General features: G+C 33.5%; 1 non-coding gene across 1 annotated transcript; it reads right to left on the bottom strand.

Moving 5' to 3' along the window:
• Positions 1–281: 281 nt before the first annotated feature.
• Positions 282–388, bottom strand: LOC128281874 (small nucleolar RNA R71). Its single transcript, XR_008272155.1, has one exon. It is a non-coding gene; the product is annotated as a small nucleolar RNA R71 (small nucleolar RNA).
• Positions 389–21,010: the final 20,622 nt, after the last annotated feature.

Genomic DNA, 21,010 nt, shown 5'->3' on the forward strand with positions numbered 1-21,010 from the left:
TACTAAAACCTAACACTATTGAAATGATACAACAGTTTGTTTAGTTTGATGGTTTGTAGGACGAGGATCCAAACACTCATTTAGCAAATTTCCTGGGATTCTGCGACACATTTAAGATTAATGGCATTTCTGGCGATGCCATTCGGCTTCGATTGTTTCCCTTTTCATTAAGGAATAAGGCTAAGCAATGGTTGAACTCGTTACCACGAGGGTCAATCACTACTTAGGAACAAATGACTGAAAATTTTTTACTTAAATATTTCCTGCTGGCTAAAACAGCTAAATTGAGGAATGCTATCTCTTCTTTTGTGCAGATGGATTTAGAAATTCTATCTGATGCATGGGAGAGATACAAGGACTTATTGAACAGGTGCCCTCACTATGGGTTACCTCTATGGCTACAGGTTCAGACTTTTTACAATGGTGTGAACCCTTCAACAAGGAAACTGATCGATGTAGCCGTTGGTGGAACTTTAAACAACAAAACACTGGACGAGGCTTAGGAATTTATTGAAGATATATCAATGAATAACTATCAGTGGCAAGTCATGAGAACAAAAGCAACGAAATCAGCCAGTGTTTTCAACCTAGATGCAGTCACCATGTTATCAAATCAGGTAGAACTCTTAAATAAAAAGATTGATGATTTGTATGGTTCTACTCAGGTACATCTAGTGATGAGGTGTAATTCAATTGGAGGAAGAGTGCACAACATAGATTATCCATCCTTCAACCTTGGCACCTAAGAGGAGCAAATAAATTATATGGGTAATAATCCTTGACCTCAAAATAATCATTATAGTAACACTTACATTGCAGGTTGGAGGGATCACCCAAACTTCTCATAGGAAGGCCAAGGAAATCAGAGACCACCCCCCTCTAGGCTTTCAGCCAACTTACTAGTAAGAGAAAAAGCCGAACCTTGAAGAGATGCTAACGAAATTTATCTCGATGTCAGAAACACGTTTCTAAAACATCGAAACAACTCTTAAAAATCAGCAAGTGTCAATTCAAGGCCTCGAGACTCAAATAGGTCAGCTTGCTAAGCTAATCTCAGAAAGACTACAATGTAGCTTGCCCAACAATACCGAGTCTAACCCAAAAGAGCAGCTTCATGTGATTACTGTTCAATATGAAGAAGGGTTAGTTGGGCCTAAACCAGAACCAAGGTGAGACGCAGTGGTAAGTCAAGATAAGGTGGATGAAAGCCAGAACAAATAAAAACTAGTAAGCAGAGAATACACATCTCACGTATCATACCCTAAAGCGACAAAGAAAGACCAAACAAACAAACAATTTGGTAAATTTCTTAACATTTTAAAAAAGTTACATATTAAGTTACCATTTATTAAAGCTTTTTCGTAGATGCCCAACTCGGTTAAATTTTTAAAGGAGCTTCTGGCGAACAAATGGAAGTTAGATGATTCATCGCATGTAGAGTTGAATGCAGTTTGCTCGGCCATTTTGCAGAATAAACTACCCAGTAAATTGAAGGATCCAGGAAGTTTTACTATTCCTTGTTTAATTGGTAGTTTAGCTGCTAATAATACTTTGGCCGACTTAGGGGCGAGTATTAATGTCATGCCCTATAAAATGTTCAAGAAACTAGGTCTTGGGAAGCCCAACAAACTAGGATGAGTATACAGTTGGCAGATAAAACTATTAGGTTTCCTAGGGGTATTGTTGAAGATGTGCTTGTTAAAATTGACAAATTTATTTTCTTAGCCAATTTTTTTATCTTAGACATGGATAAGGACAGTGATGTACCCTTAATTCTGGGTAGACCGTTTTTAGCAACTGCTAGAACTATAATTGATGTTTGTACAGGAGAACTAACGCTTCGTATAGGCGATGACACGATTAAACTTCAAGCTCGTGATTTTGTCAGACTATCTAGTGATCAAAATGAGATTACGAATTCTTTTCATGAGAATAACATCTTGGCTCAATCTTCTGTCCAGGAAATCCCTAGAGATAAAGTGATAGAGCCAAGAACAACTCTTGAGGAGCGAAGATTACAAATCGAGGAACTAGATGAATGGCGAACAAAAGTTAAGAAGAAATCTAAAATACACGATGAACCAAAGTAATATCATGATAAACTTAAAGGTGAATTGAATCTACTGAAGGTCAGAGACAAAGTACTGTTAGATGAAGCAAACCCTCGTGTTGCCACTTTTGAACCTAATGGAGCAATCCCTTTTGTGGTACTCAACGTTTTCCTAAATGGTACAGTCGAGGTAACTTATTCCAAATTCAGCACTTTTAAGGTAAATAGTACTCGTCTAAAACCTTATTTTGATAAGATTGATAGCAGAAATGAGGAGTTTCAACTCTTCGAACCACCATAACGGTGCAAATATGTTGTAAGTCGAGCTTAGACTATAAATAAGCACTTCTCGGAGGCAACCAGAGCACTAACAACACTAACCTTTTTATTTTATCCATTTTTCATGTTTTTATGCAGGTACATTGACCCACACGGCCTGGGCACACGGGCGTGTCCTTGTGTAACACTCCTTACCCGAGACTGTTGCTAGAATCGAGCACGAGGCATTACTAAACTTATTCTATCCCTTAAATAGGTTTAAATTGTTTATTTAAGCATTTCGGAATGTGCTGCCATTCTGCGTCGTAGTCGCCTAAAAATTCATATCTTGAGTTCTGAAACTCAAAATTAAGATCCGTAAATTTTTCCTGAAACTAGACTCATATATCTATCTACTAATTTTTTTCATAGATTTTTTACTTGGCCAATTAGTACATTTTATTAGTTAAAGTTTCCCCTATTTCAAAACTCGACTGCACTAACCTCTTGTTACTACAAACCATGTTTCTTCCTGTACAAAATTCATATCACTAAGCCATTTGTTTCTATTAAAACTATACTCAACAAGGATTATAACCATATAAATTATACCTTCTAATTAGTTTTGTAAAATTTATGGTGAATTTCCAAAGTTGAAACAGGGGTTCCAGAAATCGCTCTGACCCTGTTTCACTAAAACTCAGATATATCATGAAATATAATACCTTTACCTATTTTTCTTATTCCATAAGAAAATAGACATAATAAGCTTTAATTTCATATATTATTCATATTCAAACTATGTTTATAAAATTTTAGTGATTTTTCAAAGTTACGTCATTGCTGTTACTTGAATCTGTTTTAGGTTACTTTCACATTTTTCATAATTTTCATGTGATAATCACCATTCAATCATACATATTAATAAACATGCATATCATCGGCCATTTTATTAGCTAATCAATAGCAAGTATTTACACATCATTCATTGTTCATATTATACCAAAAGTGGCTAAGTTTCTATACATGCCATACACAAAACAAAACGCCTAATTATACCGAGTTATTTCTTTGATAGTGTGATCGGCCTCCGACGCTTCCTTCGATCCCGAGTGGCTAGATAAGTACTATAAGAAGAAGAAAATAAAGAGATTAAGCACTAGGCTTAGTAAGCTTACAAGCAAATAAATCACAACATTCAACATAATGGATAATTATGCATAATATCATCTAACATCATAAATTTCTTTACTTCTCAATTTCTATCTTCTTCTTTATTCCCTTACCTTCTTTCTTACGACCTTTCCTTTTCATAAGTATAATATACTTTTCCTTTGCTGTTAATTCATTGTAATTTAACTCGTATCCTGACCCGTTGAACCACTCGGAATACTAAGGATACTAGGTCGTTCTGTCTATCAATATCCACGCCAATGCCATGTCTTTGACATAGACTTACATGAATTATTCTGTCTCCAATGCCATATATAATATGGACTTACATGGCTCAATCCTGTCTCCAAAGCCATATTTCTAATATGGACTTACATGGCTCATTTCGATTCGTCTGTCAACCTTAATATCCTAACATTCCTAGGGTTCAACCGGCTTTCTAACACTTTTCCTCTATCACTTCACCTTAAATTCGACTTTAAATATTTTCATAACATAAATATATAAATGCTGAAATTGACAATAATAATGTAAAATAAAAGAATATTTCATTTATTTATTGTAAACTTACCTCGATACAAAATGTGACTAAACTTTACAATTTAGTCCTTTACTTTTTCTTTTCCCGATCTACTCTCAATTTCGCTCTTCTTGATCTATAATAGCAAATTTAGCTTATTTAATATCAACATTTATCAAAACAACCCTTTACTCAAACTTTGGAAAAATTACATTTTTGCCCCTAAACTTTCACATATTTGCACTTTTGCCCCAAGGCTCGTAAATTAAACTTCATCCTATTTTCTTATGTTTTATGACATGCTGATCATTTTTCCCTTCTATGGCAACATCAAATTCACACACTAACATGTACTTATGACTATTAGGTATTTTTACCGATTAAGCCTTTTACTGTTTTCACTTAAAACCAAGTAGCACAAGTTGTCTAACATAATTTAAAACCTCATATTCCATCATAAAACATCAAAATACACAAATTTCACCTATGGGTATTTTTCCAAATTTGATTCCTAACTTAAATTATTGCTAGCATAAGCTTTATCGAGCTACCGGGACTTCAAAAACGTAAAGATCATTAAAAACGGGGCTTGGAATCACTTACTATGAAGCTTGAAAGTTGAAGAAACCCCAGCTATGGAGAGAGGTAAGGTTCTGCTGGTAACTTGAAGAAGATGATACAATTTTATCATCTTTTTACCTTTTATTAATGTTAATAACCAAATAACCAAAATGCCCTCCTTACTAAACTTTCAAAATTCCTTCCATGTCCTAATTTTGTCCATGAACTTAAAATTGGTCAAATTACCATTGAAGATCTCCTAATTAATATTCCAAAATAATTTCATACTAAAAACTTCTAGAATGCAAGTTTTGCAAATTATTCGATTTAGTCCCTAACCTCAATTTAAGCACTTTATGCATAGAATTTTATCACGAAATTTTCACACAATCATGTAATCATACCATGAACCTCAAAATAATAATAAAATATATATTTTTTTTTTACCCTGAATTTGTGGTTTCGCAACCACTGTTCCGTTTAGGCCCTATTTCGGAATGTTACACCTTGGTCGTATGAAAACAGGGCTGAAATTTTTTTAAAATAAACACGCACACGGTCTGCGATAAGTCGTACGACTGTAGAAAGTACATGGCCTGGACACACGGGCGTGTCCTAGGTCGTGTGAAACCTGGAGCTTAAAGTTTCAAATTTTAAACAAGTTAGACACACGAGTATGTGGGATATCACACGGGAGTGGGAGAAGCGAAGGACATGGCACATGGTCGTGTAACACGGCCATGTGAACCATATGGCCTGACAACACGGGCATGTACCAGGCCGTGTGATGAATGAGCATTTAATTTTTGCGACAAACACGGGTAAACCATGAGCTACACAGGCGTATGATATGGCTGTGTGGCCCAACGCGGGCCTCACACGATCGTGTCCCATTTAACCCCCCAAAACCTAATCTTACTTTTGTTTTCTTTCTCCTCGCATTCTCCCAACCAGCCACCGCCGCAGCCCTCTACTCAGGCCACCTTTCCCCATCGTTCCATCGTCGCCCCACCACCCTTCTCTTCTTCTTTCTTTTCCCTTGTCCCCCTCCTCCTTTCCCTTCTTACCCCTCTCCTTTTCTTCTTCTCCAACCAACCACCCGAATCCCCTTGTTTCCCCTAACCCATTTGCACCAAAACCATCAACACCTCTATCTCACACACACGCGCCCTCTACTAGCCCACACCCTAGCTTGCCCCACCTCGGTGACCTCCCCACTTCCAACTAGCGCTTCTTCCACTGCCGATTTTTATACCCTTTTACCCTTTTCTTTTTTCTATGTTATTCTATATTTATTTTATTTTATTTACTTCTTCTTATCATTACTTGTATATTAACTTTCTGTTATTTATTTCTGTTTTACTTATTATTACTTTCAACTACTAGGATAGTTATGCTCTTAGTTTAGTTTCTTAGAATATAGTGCTTACTATTGATTTATGCTTCGTATTAGAATTGATTATTCAAATAATTATTGATGCCTCCAGAACATCATGAATTTGTCTATAGGTCAGAACTCTTCATTTAATTTATTTGCATCACATTGTTTCTTGATGACTTCGCTTTGGTTGTACATAGTTGGATACTTGTACGCCCTGTTTTGGAGAAATTTTCTGTTTAGGAGTACTTTAACTCTACAAGACTCGATTTTTAGTTACATGTTTGGGTGCTTATTTATTGATGAACTCTTTTATTCTTGCAGGCACACAATGACAAACACTAGTGGAAAATCTAAAGTAGCTGTTCCCGCTCCAAAAAAGCGGAAAGGTCCTAGTACAGCTTCCTCGAACGCCTCAACCGAAGCTCGTCACCCTCTGCTTCGATTTTCCTCAGGCCCACAAGACGACTTGTTTCAGCTTCTTCGAGTACGACCATTAGGTGTGGGTCGTTGTATTGATTGGGCCACCTTGGAACAGGTCCAACTTGCCCACCTTGTTCGATTCTATCTCGCCACTACCCCGTGGGATCAGTTCTTTACAATTATTGAGCCCATCTATTCGGAGCTTACATTGGAGTTTTGCACTACTTTCCATTTACAGCATGTGATGAATACCCATGACAAGGCCGGTACTATCACTTTTATACTGGTGGACTCGTAAGACACATGAGTGTATCGGAGTTTGGAGCTACTTTGGGCCTTTACACGGAGGAGTTTATGTCTTTCGAGGTTTTTCTACATCTTCACTATCACATACACCACTCGCTCTTATGCTGTTGGACCGACCTTATGGTGAGTACTGTTCCCTATGATGTAAGTCGCTCAAAGTTGACTTCTCTTCCCCCAACACTACGCTACATCCATGCTATCTTGGCTCACACCCTGACTGGGAGGAGAGAGAGCACCGGCGTCATTAGCACCACCGATGCTTACTTCTTATGGAGCATGGTGACTGGTCATGTATTTGATTTGGCATACTTTATTGCCCTTACTTTTCGCCACCAGACAGACTGCCATAGGCGGGGCACCATCTGCCTTGGCCCCTACATGACTTGTAACAGTCCGGTTTTGACCCTAGTCAGAATAGTTATTTTGGGACCAAAAATTCGAGTCTAAAAAATATTTTAATATTATTTTCTGTGTTTGTGATATGTGAATTTATATCTGGGAAATTTTTGTGATTTAATTTGTCTGTTTCTGTGCTTAATTATGAAAAATGATTGAATCACGTAAAGTGTAAAAGTTGAGTGCTAAATGTTAAAGAACCTATTTGGTTTGGCTTTTAAAATAAAGGTCCTTGCATGTCAAATTTTCCATTTAAATTAATAGCAGAAAATGATGGACATTAGTTGGTAGAAATTTAATAGTATAAGCCATGGGCAAATTGGTAAAAGGTGAAAAGAAGTTAATTATAATAAAAACAAAACAAAAGGTGGCATTATTATCACCTTGTTCAGCCAAAAATTAAGAGAAAGAAGAAGCCATTGAAGCATTTTGATGTTCGGCTAGTGCATGGTTAAATAGGTGAGCTTATTTTGCTTGATTTTTGATGATTTTTACGTTTCTGTGATCGTTGCTTTGTGTTCTTCAAAACCCATGTCTGAATTTCTATTTCTATTAAAGATTTCATGAAATGCCATTATTGATATCATGAGTTTTGTGATGTTTTTGGATGAATTATAAAGGCTTGGTAGATGATTTATAAGTTTTGTCCTTGAATTTTGATGAAATAGAGCTATTTGGGATAATTTGTGAAAATGAGGTTTTGAAGGACTAAATTGTGAATTAAATATGTTATTTGGGCTGGTATAGAAGCCATGTATATTCGGCCAAGCTATAGTCTTGGTGAATTTTACATATTTGTGATTTTTTAAAAAATGGACTAAATTGTCAAAGTGTGAAAATGTAAGGGCTAAAATGAAAAGTGCCCTAAATATGTGTTCATGGATTATTTTGAGTGAAATGAATGATTGAATGGTTGAATTTGAATTGTATTAGATCAAGAACAAATAAAATCGGACTTAGATCGAGGGAAGTCCAAAATAGTTGAATAGTCGACTCGTTCCGTCCGAAATTCGTATGAGGTAAGTCAAATTACAATTACGTGTTAAACTGACTAAATTCTGCATATAAAAACTTTAATTTGTATTAGATGGCCTTGAGAGCCTGATGAATACCTTTTGAGTAAATTCTGTTAATATGTTGGTATCCGAAAAGCTCTGTTTGCTTTTAAAGGAACGTTGACATCTATCTAAGATATCGTGTAAGACAGTGTTTGGGACACAGGCCTCGATTGATATTTACGTATAAGACTATGTGTAGGACATCGGCATCGTATCTGATTTCGTGTAAGACCCTGGCTGGGACAGAGGCATCGATATTGAATTAAATGTAAGACCACGTTAGGGACGTCGGCATTGTACTTGTTTGTGAGTATCGGTATCGTTTCTGAACTGTCTGATGATAGAGTACGAAATATGAGAATGATTATATGAAATGTATAACCTATACAGGTACGTTTGTATCGTATTAAATTTCTGAATATAAAAGACTCTGTCTTTGTGAAATATGTATGGAATTTGGAAATGAGGCATGACATATAAGCAAACAAAGGAGCATGGTTAAGCTTATGAATTATTCTATGAAATAGTTATGAATCTTTATGGTTGAATTGTACTTATAATCTTTAGAAGTTAAACCAATTGTATTTGGCTTACTAAGCTCTTTGTAGCTTACTCTGTGTGATTTATGTCTGTTTTACAGTTATCGTAGCTACTGAAGGCTTAGGGATAGTTGAGGATCGTCACCATACTATCAAACTCATTTTGGTACTTTTGAAAGTGTAAACATTTTAAAGTATGGCATGTATAGGTTAGAAGGTTTATGTATTAAGTTTTAATTTGTAAATATATGTTATGCCATGAGCGTTGGCTAGCAAATGGTATGAATGTGTTAAGTTTTGATATGGTTTTGAATGGGTTATTGACTGATGATGATTTAGTTGTAATGAAGCATGTTTTGAGCATGGAATTGGTTGAAAATTGTTGTATGAATGTTGTTTAACATTGCTAGTAGGAAAGACTCAAATAGGGGTGGCAAGTTGGCTTAAACCAAGCCTGCATTGTACCACACAGTCAGGGGACACGGGCATGTCATATGTCCATGGGCTCAAGTCAGTAGCTAGCTAAGTATCACACGGTCATAGCACACGGGCGTGCCTATTGGCCGTGGGTGAAAGTCAGTATGGGTGACTTGTTTTGGCACGGCTGGTTCACATGGGTGTGTCTGATGCCCGTGTAAGGCACACGGCCTGGTCACATGGACGTGTGACCTCAACAAAATTGAAAGATTTTCTATGTTTTGAAATTTTAGAATGGGTTTGGTTTAGTGATGACTATTCCTAAAAGTATATTTTAGGTCTCGTAGACCATCTTAAGAGATGATTGCTTATGCAATGATGTTTTATGATAAATGTGATTCTGAAATGTTCTGTCTGTCTGGTAATGCCCCTTACCTATTCCGGCGATTGTTACGGGATAGGGGTGTTACATGACTCGTCTCACTCGACACTTCGGCCTCTTTAACACTCTAGAGATGTTATTAATACTCACACTAGTAGGCCAAATATCTCCTCAGGGAATTTCTAGTATGATCCACATGAGGATGATAGAGCGTCGCCGTGGATTCGAACCCTCTCAGTATAGACTCGTTCACTCTGATGACCAGGATGAGCCCTCCCCCTCACAAGGACCCATACCCACTGCCACCACTGAGTCACCGACCTCCTACAGCTACTTTGACCGATATATCCGATTGACTCACTCACTTCGAGCAACAGTATTTTACGAGGTTCGATAGCATCGAGGCGACTCTGCAGCAGATTTGCCAGCACTTCAACATCTCGCCTCCACCACCACCACCACCTCAAGATCCATCTACCGATGGGGATTTTTGAGTCCATTTATTTTTTATCTTTTATTTTTTCGCTTTATTTTTATTTTTATTTTATGTTTATTTTAAAGACTTGTCGTTTATATTTTTAAACTAGTTTATCTTTATAGTTATTATCGAGTAACCCTTTAATTCTCTTCACAATTGTGTTTATTTTCTTAATAGTAGCTCCAACTCATGCACATTAATGGCCATATCTACGATTTTCACTTTCATTATTCCAAGGATTCCATCCAAAAAAATCAGGGCAGTTTCGCTTCTCTCCCTCTCTTATGATATTATGCGTCTTTTGTTATCTATCTTTGTACATTGAGGACAATGTACATCTTAAGTGTGGGGAGGTTATTTATATGATTCTTTGAAAATCCCTGAATTTTGTCTTGTTCTCAAATAACTCCCTCATATCACTATTAGAATGAATTTTGATTGATTTATGATTTTTATTGATATGTTTTGAATCAAAACATAGGTAATTGTGCATTGATTGTCTAACTTTAAGGCAATAGAGAATCAAGCATGATAAGTTGAATTTTTTAGAATTAAAATTGCTAGGTTGTTCCTCTGAATTGAGGTATTATCTTAAAGTTCTAAGTTTACAGGATTGACATCAAATACCCATAATTTTTGTGAGATTTTGCGCCTTTTTGAGCATCTATCTTCCTTGTTCACTTATTTTATTGATTATGAGTGTGTCAACATTGATTTGCTATTTCTAGAACTTGCTTCGATTATGCATATCAAGACCACACCTTTGATTTGATATACTGAGATGATAAAGGCACTTAGGTTTTAACCTACTTACTCTATAAAAAGCCTACCCACATATTTGACCCTTAGTAAACCCCTTTGAGCCTTAATCATTGTTTCTTGATTTTCTCCTTAATGTTAACCTACAACTTAACCCTTTTTTGATTCATTAAGAATTTTTCCCTTTTTATTAACCCTATTTTTTATCGAGATTTAATTTGATTAGTTACCTAACTATGTTTGTTCATCTCAGTTGCTGAGTTATTTCTTATTATGTACTTTCCATACTTTTCTTATTCTTAAAAAAAACCGTATATTTTTATTCATTCAATTAGATATTGTTTTAAAGAGCTTGGATAAGTTAAAGTTATTTTATTGAGGGAAAGCTCACTTCATTTTAGGAAGTTTTAATTCTGGCACTTGTTTGTAATTCAATAATTAGCTTTATTCTTTTAAGTTGGGTAATTTATTAAATTAATTTCAATTCTAACCCTCTTTTTCAACCTTTATCCACACCTTTAACTCAATCCCCATTACAACCCTGTTAAAGACCTTTTGATTTGTGTATCATCTCATTTATAGTGGTGGAGATTTGATTTTCATGCAAGCCTATGGTAATAACTTTTCATGTTTGACTATGAGTGCTTAATTATTGAACCTTAAAAACTTCGAGTGATTTGAGTGAATCTTTATTGAGGATGTCAACTCTTGTCGATTTGGAATTAAAGGTAATTATTTAGATAAGGGGAGATACCTATGATTTTATGATTAAAATGTTCAACTTGGATTGTTTGAAACTTTGATGTTCTTTTAGTTGAATTCTTAATGTATGATTATTTTTAGATTATTTCGAAACATTATTGATGAGAATTATAAGTTAAGAAAAATTAATTTTAATCGTGAGTTGAGGATTTTTCTTGAGGACAAACAAATGCTTAAGTGTGGGGATACTTGATAAACCATAATATATACATATTTTTACCTCATGGTTGGCATATTTTTGGATGAATTATCATAAGATTTAATGAATTTGATGCTACTAATCCTTTAAAGTCATGTTTTATACTTGGTGAGCATAAGAGGGTGAAAAGAGCAAGAAACGGGCTAAAAACAGACAAAATAGGCTTATCTCAGTATTTCACACGGCCTAGGCACTTTCACACGGGTAAACCACACACCCGTGTGAAACACACGGGCATGCCACACGCCCGTGTGGCATGGTCGTGTCGACAAAAACCAAACTTAGAATCACACACGGCTTGAGCATCTTCACACGGGCGTGGCACACGGCCGTGTCTGGATCGAGCCCAAGTCTAATTCTACTCAGAAAAGGCTAATTTTTAGGGTTTTGTTGCATTTTAAAGTCTATATAAACACCCTAGAAGAGGATCAAAGGGGATACGCAGAGCAGAAGGCAGAAAATACTAGAAGACAGCTATAAGAATCACCTCGGAAGTAGGATCTACTTCAAGACTGAAGATCCATTCAATTTCTTTAGAAGTTCTTAGGGTTTCTTTATGTTTTGTTATTTTCCCAATTTTGAAATATTTTCCTCTATCATTATGAACTAAACTCCTTAAATACCTAGGGGAGATGAAGCCTAAGACAGATCTTATTAATATTTGAATTATATGATAAATACTTGTTCTTATTCTTAATTGTGAGTTTTAATCCTTGTTTTAATATTTCAGGATATTAATTCAGGTTTTGATGTGCTTATTCAGTGGAGCAAAAGTCCCTGTTAAGAGTAGATCCCCATAATTAAGCGGAGTTGCATGCAATCCTAGAGATAGGACGACATAAATCTGCCAGATTAGAGTCAAATCTAATAAGGGAATCTATAGATCGAGTTAATGCAAAAATAGGGGTTTTAATTAGAAAGAGATTTCAGTTAATCAACCTAGAGTCAGTTGTTTTTAGTCTCAAGAGAGATAATAACATAAATCAAGGATTTCTACAGATTAAGTCAAGTGAATAAATCGTCTAATTCAGAAGTAATAAGTGAAGTCTAGGTGGATTCTTCCTTAGGTATTGTGTTCTCCATCGATTTTCGAAAAGTATTTTTCAACTTTCATCTCTGTCGTATTTTTAAGTCAATTAGATAATTCGTCTTAGTTTAAAAACATCCCTTTAATTCTTAGGTTAGATAAAAAAAAGATAGTAATTACTAGTACTTTTAGTCCTTGTGGATACGATATTTCCGGTCTCACCATAACTATACTACTGTTCGATAGGTGCGCTTGCCTTAGTCGAGTTTTTAGTTAGTTTAGCGACCATCAGTACTTCAACAGGAAACTTGTTAGGATTTGTGCCTTTAGTTTAGTGGTTTTGTCATGACTACTTGTAAATTTTCAAATTGATTAACAAAATAAAAGTACCACATTTTTATTTAATGTTATTTTTATGATTGTTCTTAATGGTTTTTGTATGAAAAGAAAAAATGTACAAGCAAATATTAGCTCATTGATTACGCAAGACTTAACTAATATTAAATGGCATTATATGGTCGGGTTATAATGCAAGAAGACAACGTATGTTAATAAGTAATCTAAATTACCTATGGTCCATAGAATCATATTGAGCAAATGATTCATGTTAAGACAATTATGTCATCTATAAGTCCAATTAGGGAGATGACTTATCTTGGCTATTGGTGTTGGATTGACTTCTAGAAATAGAGATATAGATACGATTATCTAGACTGACAATATATTGGATTAGACCCAGATTAAATTTATCCTAAATTTATTTAAAGATTATTGACTTGTGGCGTTCATGACATGATTTACTTAAATCTTGAATAAATGAATAATCACGTGTATATAACTCAAATACTTTAATATATTAAGTTGAATAACATATAATTAAATTGAACTAGAATAGCGAGCTAATGAGTTGTGGCACACAAGGTAAATTATCCATTGGAGCTGCTAGCCATGGGGTGGTAGAAGTCCTAGTTGGACTTGAATTCTTTTAACTAATTATTTTATTACATCAAATATTAGTGCATATGGATGCCAAAAATTATATACAATAAAATACAAGAGAAAGCTCTGATGAAATTTAGTCGGAAGAGATGAAAAATGTTCGCTAAGGAGTGATTTTAAAGTAGTAGAAGGTGAAGGATAAGATACCTTTGGATTTACCTACTTAATATTTTATATCAAGGTTTTCTTGCAATATTTGAGGTTATGCTTTTTATGAGAGTATGTGAGGATTGAGATATCCCTTGCATGTAATTGATTAAAGCATGTGCTGTGGGTTTGACAAGATAATACCTTTAGTCTTTTTTATTGATCCTTTTACTTGACTTTCATCAAGTGCTTCTTTTGGGAATCGATAACTATTTGTTGTTTATTTAGTAGGAGTGATACTTGTTTTCTAGACTAGTATAACATGGATAAGTTGATCGCTATTGCAAGCCATTGCTTTTTTTTTTTTTCAAGTCATTGCTATTGTTCTCGCTGCTAAAGGTTATTGGTTAAGGGATTTACTCGATTTCTCAACAATTAACTTTGATTTTGATCGATAGGATTGTTGGTAAGAATTTGTCTTTTTTAAAATGCATTTTAATTTTTTTTAATAAAATTATTTGGCATATGAATATGTCAATGTGTCTGTTACATAAGACAATAAATTGCCACAAAAGAATTATGTCATCATTTATAATGGAACATATTACGTATTGAGCTTAATTTTAATAAATCGAAAATAAAACGATCATATTTTAGCAAATAATAATAGAGAAATCAAATTTTACAAAAAAGGAAAATTACAGGATGATGTGTATAATTTGACAAAAATTAATAAATAAAAATCATCGATTATTGTCGATTGAGTCTTAACTCGATTGGTATAAGCATTGTTATAAATAAAATATATGAATTTGAATGTACTGAAATATATCATTTTTTATTTATAAATTGGGAAATGTCTATAAATAATTTTAGATATTATACTCACAAAGAATAAATATGATAAAACTTATAATTATAATATTAAAAGAAAAATCATGATAACATAAAATCCAATCCGTGGGTAATCAACTGTAAAACTATGGGTGATCGAAAGAGAATCAGAAAATTGATATTCAATGAATCCAAAATTGATACCTATAAGTTTTATTAATTATTATTATAAGTCGTATTAAATTGATGAAAAAAATAGATATTGTAGTACGGCCGGACCAGTCCAGAACATGAAGATGAAGGAATTTGGGTGTTGTTCAAGCACGCGTCGGCCTTCACTTCACTTCAAACTTGCAAAATTCTAAGGAAATTTCTTGGAATGAGTTTTGATAAGTTTGCATGTAATATAAAATATTACAAAAGATTATAATAGTTTGTATAATTAGATAATACTTTGTGTAATTTATTTTGTTCAAAACATTACGAATAATTTGTTTAATTAAACAAAAATTATATGTTTTAATAATTTTTAAAATTAGTTAATGTTATTTATATAATAGAATAATGTTAAATACTATTTTATTATAATCATACAAAATATTAATTTATGTAATTAAATAAGATTTTACGTAGCTCGTACAAAAATTAACTCTAAAAAGCTGGTTTTATAGCTCTTAACACGTAACCAGTTACGTATGAAGGTCAAAGATGATAGGATATATTTTATTTCTTAAGAAAGATGCATGGAAGTCACGGTGACCAGGGGACAGCACAAAATCAAATGTCCTTCTTGTCCTTTCTTAAGGAGACGCGTCATCGCCCACGTCAGATAAATTTAATTTAAACTTTTAAAAATATATATCCGAAAAATAAGTTTAGATAAAGAAATTCGTTTAGAAGACGAGTTGGGCCTCGAGTAAGGTTTTTTTTGACCCAACCTGGCTCGAATATGCAACAAAAAGTACTTATATTTTTATTGTTTTCTTACTTTTTTTACTGTTTTGTTGTTATTTTTTTGTTATTTTTCTAATATTTTGTTGCCATTTAACTATTATGATGCAACTATTTCGTTGTTATTATTTTAGATATTGTATAACTCTTGTTTTATTGTTAATTTTGTTACTATGTTAGAGGCATTTGCTTGTTAAGTTGCACTTATCTTAGTGTTATTTAAGTATACATATTTTTTAATTTATTTTCAATTTGTTGGGAAAATTTTATTTTAATGTTTTTAGTATTTTTTATGTATTATATTTTTGAAAAAAATAATATAAAAAATTAATACGGGTGGGCTGGACCGAGCTCGAGTTTTAGTATTTTTATCCGGGCTGAGCTTGGGCAAAATTTTAAACCTATTTTTGAGTCGGGGTGGGCCCAAGCCTAGAAACGGGCCTAAAATTTTGGTTGGGCCCGACCCAGCCCATAGACACCTCTAGTGGAAACTACAAATTTAGAATATAAATGAGTGTTTAAATATAATATCCAACAAATAACTAAACGTATAATATGAAACTAATTAATTATAATAACACATAAAATATTAAAAATAAAGCTTTGGTTGAGTCTTGATAAATTTAAAGTTTTACTAATCCAATTAATGTATGTTCCAATCCTACAATATGCATATTTTTATTGGTTTTTGTTAAAATAAAAAAGATTAAAATACCCTCAAATAATATAACTTATTTTAATTATATAAGGATATTTTCATAATTTTTCTAACCGAGTTAGCGCTCAATTGACTCATGACACCAACTTTGTCAAAAGCTTAAATAATAGTATAGATGTCATCATAAAAATTATTGATATGTATATACATTCTCAATAAATTTTTAAATTGAGAAAAATATTGTGAAATTAATTTATTAATTCTATATAAAATTTCATTTACAAATTAAATTTTATTAATACACTGTCAATGGAGTTTTTAGACTCACAAATAGGGATGATTACTTATGGAATAAAAAAGTACATTGACGATGTACCAAATATTAACCCTTCTATTATTTCATTTCAAATAAAAAATTGAAATTTAAAACTTGCGTTAGCAAACATTAAAGATGGAAAAATTCGAATTGCATCATGAATTTGAAAACAATTCGTTCTAAATAGAGAAGATTATTATTATTATTATTATTTTTACAATGAAGGCCTGATAGATTTTTTCATCAACAACCATGCATCATCAAAATACAATTACAAATAAACACTTCAAGTACAAGGTGTTTAAGGCCAATCTCATCAATTTTTGAAATTTAAGAAGGTATGTATTAATTAAAAATAGGCACATAATTGTAATCTCTGATATTATCTAATACTATTATTCTAAACCCTAAAATAGATCTTCTAAATGGACGATTATAGATATTGTGCTCGCTTATGTTTATGCAAGCAAACATAAGATGGAACCTTCATATCACTAAATAAAAGAGTCAACAACATCTTTTCATACTACACATATTCTATATTAAAATGTTAGATGAGGTATCTTCGAGTCTTGAGGTAATGTGAATCCTTTAAGTCGTCGACTAACTTGAAATCAACAAGGAAAAATGTATCTATCAAACATGATGATATCAAATTAGTAACAACTTGATCCTAAGTGTTAGAGTTGTGTGACCCAAATTCTAAGAGATTGTTTGCAAGTCAAGTTAAACAAAATATATTTTCTTTCTAGAAGATTTAGTATTTATTAGTATAATATATTTAGCAATTATTAGCATAGTTTATTTGACTTGCTAATTTAGCTTATAAATAGGCTCTTTTACAACATTAGAAAACACACCCATTAGATATTAGAACTCATAACACATTTAGAGAATTTTGTGTTTACGTTTTGAGGATTCTTTGTTTTCGGGGTTTAGTTTTTTTATCTCCATCTTTTGTACTCTTCGGTCTTTTGCCATTATAGTAAATTTATCTTTGCCCATGGTTTTTATCCTCTTTGGAGGAGTTTTTCCACGTTAAATTTGTGTGTTCAATTTCTCAATTTATTCTGCTATTTTTCTTGTTCGTTGCTTAATCGGGTCGATCCTAACACTAAGGATATCTATTCAATGGTTTCATGCCAATACAAAATGTTCAAATGATGATTGGGCATCCTCTTGTTTGGATGAAGCTGGAATCCAATATTAATGGCTAAGTTGACATTTAAAAATTTTGAAAATTATCAAGCCTACAAATGTCAACTTAGTAACCCATTTCCCTAAACCCATCGTTATTCATTTTAAAATAATTTAGTGTGCGGAAATGGTTTAAAAGGTATGTAAAACCCTTTGGTTTTTCAAGGTTGGTATGTATATTTAAACCCTCAACTCTAAACCTTAATTCAATCCTTAACCCTTAAACCCTAAGCATTAATATGTAAACTACAAATTTAAAGATTAGGGAAATGGGTTAGGGTTTAAGGTTTGGATGTGGATGTTTGATGTGAGAGAAGGATGTGCCATGGATTATATTTGTAGATTTTTCAAACCATGAACTCGATAAGAATCAATCATGATCGTAGCCTACAAAGTTGGCAACTATAGGTCACAACTTTAATTTTTGAATTGAACTTGACATTTGTGGGTAGTGAGTTTAGTGAGTCACTTGTCAAATGCCTTGAAACCTTAAACGAGATTCCTAAACCATAACTTATTGTATTAAACTTGACATCTATAGGTGTCAAGTTCAAAAAAGTTGCATGTCAGGTCTTCCTTTTGTAGAAATCCTTGATGGGGTTACTATTTGAGAAGATAACTAATTATATAGACCTCGACATTGGTGGATGTCGAGTTTAGTCTTACAATGTAACACCTTCAACCCAACCAGATTCGTCGGGTCCGGATCTCGGATGTTATTATACACAATATGTAACCAAATATCAAACAGTTGACAAATATTCCTTACTTAAAACATTTTACTTATTAATTTAATTGAAAAAATTGAGATATGAGAACAAGGGACAATATTAAAAAAAAAATTTAATCCAAACTTGTTACAAGTCATTACAGTATAAAGTTTGTAAAAGATAGACTCTTAGGGCATAACCTTAAACTACACCACTTTCTCCACTATATGCATAATATTCCACTTCGCCACTATCTTAACATACTCCTAGCACATTCTCTTACCATATATTTGAAACAACAACAAATATTGTAAGTTCAAAAGAACTTACTGAGCTTTATCAAAAAAATACCTTTGTGGATAGTTTATAAGATTGGAAAAACATTAATGCGCCAGGTACCATTCTGAAACACTTACTTCCATTTCGAGTGGATATTATTACAGTTTCGACATACACTTCCACGCTAACAATCATACTCTTAACGTACTAATTCTTTCTTAACTGTCTAACTGAAGATCCTTCTAGACATTTTAAAAACCATAGGTACTTTTCAAAACAATATACCTTTAAAGCCTAATTCATACATATCATCTCTTCACACACAAACTTACTCCAGAACAGTTGTTTACAGATATTAATCATTAGCAAAAAACATATACATTTCGCAAATACTTGCGCATATCTAAATACCATCAAACAACTAATCAAATTGTTAAATATGACTCCTATTTTCAGTTAAATTTAAGAAACAATCTTCTAGTTAAACTTTGTTTATTTGTTTCAATTAAACTCTGATTAGTCTAGATTATTTTATTATTATTTGACCTATGAATTTAACCTATAAATAGGCTCTTTTACAACCTTAGAAGAAACACACCCATTAGAGATTAGAACTTATAACACATTTAGATACTTTTATGTTTACGTTTTGAGGGTTCTTTGTTTTCGGGTTTTCAGGGTTTAGTTTTTATCTCCATCTTTTGTACTCTTCATTCTTTTGCCATTATAGTAAAATTATCTTTGCCCGTGGTATTTTATCCTCTTTGGAGGGGTTTTTCCACGTTAAATTTGTGTGTTCAATTTCTCAATTTATTCCCCCTTTTTTGTTGCTTAATCGGATCGATCCTAACAAGTGGTATCAAAGATAGTTCAATTTTCATAGATCAGCCCATTCAGATATGGCAGCAACAAGATTTAAAATTGAGAAGTTCGATGGTGAGACAAATTTCAATCTGTGGCAAGTTCGAATAGTGACAATTCTAGTTCAATCTGGTTTGAAAAAGGTTGTTACCGGGAAAAAGCTTGAGAATCTAAATAAAACAGAATGGGAAGAGCTTCATGAAAAGGCTTTGTCTACAATCCAGTTGTGCCTCGCGAATACGGCATTACAGGAGGTATTGATGGAGAAGACCTTATCTGCCTTGTGGAAAAGGTTAGAAACTCTTTATGCGACTAAGTCTCTAGCTAACCATTTAGTGTTAAAACAATGTCTATTTACGTTTTGTATGAACGAATGTGAGCCTCTTAGAGATCACATCAGTCAATTCATTACTTTTTTAAATGATTTAAATAATGTTGAGGTTCATATTGATGATGAAAATCAGACTATGCTATTATTGTGCTCTTTACCCCCTTCATACAAGTCTTTTAGGGAGACCCTGATTTATGGCAGAGACAAACTTTCGTTCGAAGATGTGAAGAGTCATTTTTTGAGTAGAGACAAACTCGACAATGAGTTTCATTTGGATAGCAAGAAAGATAGGCAAGCTTCCGTTTTGGTAGCATCAAAGAAATGAGACAAAATGTGTCGCTATTGTAAAAAGTTAGGTCACATCAAAGCAGATTGTTATAAATTGTGAAATAAAAGAACCGTTGAGAGTAACGAGAAAGATGTATCTAGTGCTATTTGGCTGATGAAAACGGTTATGATTTCTTGTTAGTGTCAACGAGCAATAACTCCAAGCTCATGTTCGAGTGGGTCCTAGATGCGGGATGTTCTTTCTACACGTGTCCCAATAGAGAATGATTCTCTACATATAGTTTGGTTGAAGGTGGAGTTGTGCGCATGGGAAACGATTCATCTAGTAAGGTAATTGGTATTGGTACTATTAAAAATATGATACACAATGGGACGATTATGACACTCTCAGATGTCAACTATGTACCTGATTTATGAAAGAATCTCATCTCATTGAGTATTTTAGACTTGAAAGGATGCAGAATTAACATCAAGTCGAGTGGCATTAAAGTATCTCGTGGAGCTCTTATTTTGTTAAAAGGTAAAAGAACTGACAGTTTTTATATTCTGGAAGGTTCTACAGTGACTGGTGAAATCGGACTTCCCTCGTCCGTTATGGAGTCGAAGTCAACTCGTTTGAAGCAGAGGAACTTGGTCATAGGAGGGAAAAAGGTATGACCGTTTCGTTGAAGAGAGGTTCTCTTTTGGATGCAGGTTTTGAAAAGTTAAGGTACTGTGTTTGTGAAAATCAAACTTGAGTTAGTTTTAATTTGACAGTGTACAAATCGAAGGCTAGAAATCTTCCAATTTCGTCTCAATTAATTCCCTGCATAG

The sequence above is a fragment of the Gossypium arboreum genome, chromosome 1 (genome assembly GCF_025698485.1).
Source record: "Gossypium arboreum isolate Shixiya-1 chromosome 1, ASM2569848v2, whole genome shotgun sequence".
In the NCBI taxonomy this organism is placed as follows: domain Eukaryota; kingdom Viridiplantae; phylum Streptophyta; class Magnoliopsida; order Malvales; family Malvaceae; genus Gossypium; species Gossypium arboreum.